Below are 3,722 nucleotides of genomic sequence, written 5' to 3'. Positions count from 1 at the left end.
CAATAGACCATTAGCGTAGTTGCTAGCCCACAAACACAAACGCCTATAAGTAAACTCAAGTCCTAGGTATATAGTTAGAAATTTAAAATTCAACGGTGTCTATTTTAACTAAACACTGCTCTGGAAAGTGAACAGCCAAAGAGCCGGCCCTATTACAAAAATTTATAAACACAACCGGTAGAACATGCAAGTAATTATTTAAATGTTTTAAACATTTGAATGAACTTATATAGAATGTCCTTCATCAGACAGTGTGAGATGATGAAATTCCAATTCTTGTGAATTGAAAAACTACAAATATGAAACTTGGTCGTTTTGTTAATAGAATTCAAATTTACACTGAAGCTGTGTGTAAAGAAATAAAAGATAAAATACCAAGGGTATTGTACAAACGTAAAAATAACAAAATACAAATTCCATTTAGACATTTTTTAACTGACCATAATTATGCATTATTGAGTTCACAGTCTAATAAAAAATATGTAAACAGAATAGTTCAGAATGGGATGATGGTAAAGCATTTTGCCCTGGTGACCCAAGGAATATCTTTGTTGAAGATCAATGGCAAAAACGATCAAATAGAGTTCAAAGTCATTTTAGTCAAACCAATATTCAACGGTTGAGTTATGATTGGCAATATAAAAATACTGAAAAAGTTGTTCAATATGATAATGATAAAAATGGACAGGATAAAATATTAAACTTATCTCGATATTCCAACCATTTGTTCACTGATATTAAATATTATTCTCCATGTTTAAGTAAACAGTATATAGTTGGTGTGTATTCGGGTGAAGGCTATAAGTGTGTGACTCTGTATGGTGAAGATTTTCGTAAATTGCAAAACAACTCTGGTTAAATGGAACTGTGATTGACCCACTGGCCACTGCTATTGTCTTATGTGAATAATGAAATTGGTTATATACCTGTGGAAATAAGCAATACAATTTGGTCAAGTACCAAAGTTAAAATAGCCAAATTTGATTGGACTAAATACTGTGTTATTGGACTTAATTTATTATGGACTTCAATTTGGGTTGTCTGCCTTGGATCCTCTGCGTCCAGAATCAGTTGACTTGTACTTACTTCGATTAAAAAAAAATGTTGTTTTCAATGGGTGGTAATAAAAAAGCAAAATATTTGCTGCGTAAAAAGGTTCTTAAAAATATTGAGTATCCTTTACAGAATGATAGTAACAGTTGTGGAGTGTTTGTGTTGTATTATTGTAGTACATACAATCCAATGTTTTCTTAGAGCTTTTCAAAGGAAGTTAATGTGAGTGATTTAAGAAATACATTGCAGCATCGATGTTTAATGTACTCTGATAATATCAGTGAAAGATGCCTTATGTGTGCACAAAATATAAAAATAAGTTTTACTTGGATTAAGTGTAATAAATGTGAGCGAAGAGTTCATAATGTGTGTGTAGGTGGTGTATGCTACAAATTTATGACTAAAGAATTGAAAAATGAAAACTTCACTTGTATCTTATGCAATAAGCAAAGGTGGGAAAGTTAATGAAAATAATTAACTCAAGTTAAGTTAAGAATTCACAAGATCGATAAGTTAAAAGTTAATATGGACAAAAATATTAACTTAACTCAGTTTAAAAAAATTTAATTTATTTTTTTTTTAATTAGTGTGTAAATCACATAAAGAGTGAATGTGTCTTTCTAGTTTCTAATTTATAAATTATAAAATACCTACAATTTTATTGAACATTTATCATGATGTACACTATATACCATTTTACTTTTACCTTACTATTATTTACTAATTTAAACTATACTCATCTCAAATTAATGATTTAACAAATATATTTTTTTATATCGTATAGCAATATTGAATGTCATAATACGTGAATATGAGTACATGACCTTTATATATATTATAAGTTATATAACATTAAAACATAACGATTGTCAATTTGTAATTTAAAATTATTAATTTTATCAAAAACATTTATAATTGCAAATTTGCAACTTGCAGGATAAATAATTTACAACTTAATAAAATATATTAATATACAGAAAATTATGTTATCAAGGAAAAGAACAGAAATGTTTGTGTTTTTGTATTGGATTATTTTTATTTTATACTGATAAAATACTAGTAATAATATTTACGTATAAACGAAAAATTTCAAAATTATTTTAACTTTATGGATTTTTTTAAAATCAACTGAGAAAAGATAACTTATTTCAACTGTAAATTAAACTAGTTAAGTTCATAAGTTGACTAGAAAATAAACTAACTAGTTAATGCCCACCTTTGGCAATAAGTATATTAATTAAGTACCTACCTGTTTTATAATAAATTACAAAATAATAAAATACAAACTTAAAACTAATATTAAATAAAGATAAACAAACTAATACAATACCTATAATAATACCTACCTATTATATATTTATATGTAATGAATGGTTGGTTTTATATAAGTTGGTTGTAATTTATAAATTACCCATACAGTAAAATGGAATCTATTACCCAACATAAAATTAGGTACCTATGTAACTAAGTCATATCTTAAAAAGTGGGGATTAACTAAGTATAAAGTAGGTAGTTAAAATATCTAAATTAAAAAAAAAAGTTAATTGTTTTAAAATTAACTTAAATTCAGAATGTAACCAGTTAAATGTATTATTTATTAAGTATCAACTTTTGACTTAGAACCAGTGGTGTCATTTGAAGGGGGGCAAGGTGGGCATTTGCCCCTGTCTGAATTTAAAAGCGGCCCGATAGGCCGGTTCTCAGTTGTTGCCGTTTCACCATTATTATATTTTATAAGCGCAAAAACATGCCTATTTTATAATATTTTCAAAAAATATTATACTATATACAGAGTGATTCTTTTATCAAACAACACTCATTATTTCAAAAAGTGTAAGTTTTTTTGAAAATATTTTTTACATACTTTCAAGTCGCTTATAAAACAAAGTTTTTCTTAAAAAATTATATTTTTAAATATTTTTTATCCTTATATTTTTTTAAGTTTTTTACTTTTTTGAATGACAACATAGGGTTTTAATTTTTTATTCCAAAGCAGAATATTTTTCTTAATATTTTGATACATGAAAATCGAAATTGGGACGAGTAGTTTATGAGTTATAAATATTCAAAGTTTAGATGAGCTGAGTGGAGTGGTACGGGGTTACCCCGCGAAATGTTTGTCCACTTTTCCGCTCATCTAAACTTTGAATATCTTAAACCGTGATCTTAGTTCGTGGTTTTTATTTACTGTCTGGCGATTATAAAGAACTATAATCGTGCCAAGGTGTATTGATAAGGTGTCGTCACTTGTTTGAAAACTTGATTGAAAATGTTAATACAGATAGTCGTCACCACCGGGAGCGCTATATGTCCTAAAGAGCCCGAAAAACGAACACTTTAGTACACCAAAACTAATAGGAAATTTAAAATATATTATGATTTAAGGAATAAAATTCAAAATTTTTCATTGCATAATGACTTCTATGTTCTAAATTATTTGTATACATGTATTTAAATACTTTCTTTTTATGAAATACAACTTTAATATTATTAAATATAATTAACTAAATTGTCATTTTCAAATTTCCTATTACAAAAATCATAAGAAAAATGTAAGAGTTAATTCACTAAATTATCATACATAATGCTTTCAAAGTGTTATAATTAACAAATAATAATTATTAATTATTAATTAATATATTGATTTTAAATAGAATTCATAATACTAG

This window comes from Acyrthosiphon pisum, chromosome A2 (genome assembly GCF_005508785.2).
Source record: "Acyrthosiphon pisum isolate AL4f chromosome A2, pea_aphid_22Mar2018_4r6ur, whole genome shotgun sequence".
Taxonomy (NCBI): domain Eukaryota; kingdom Metazoa; phylum Arthropoda; class Insecta; order Hemiptera; family Aphididae; genus Acyrthosiphon; species Acyrthosiphon pisum.
The sequence above is the reverse complement of the archived record's forward strand: the minus strand, read 5'-3'. Positions refer to the sequence as shown.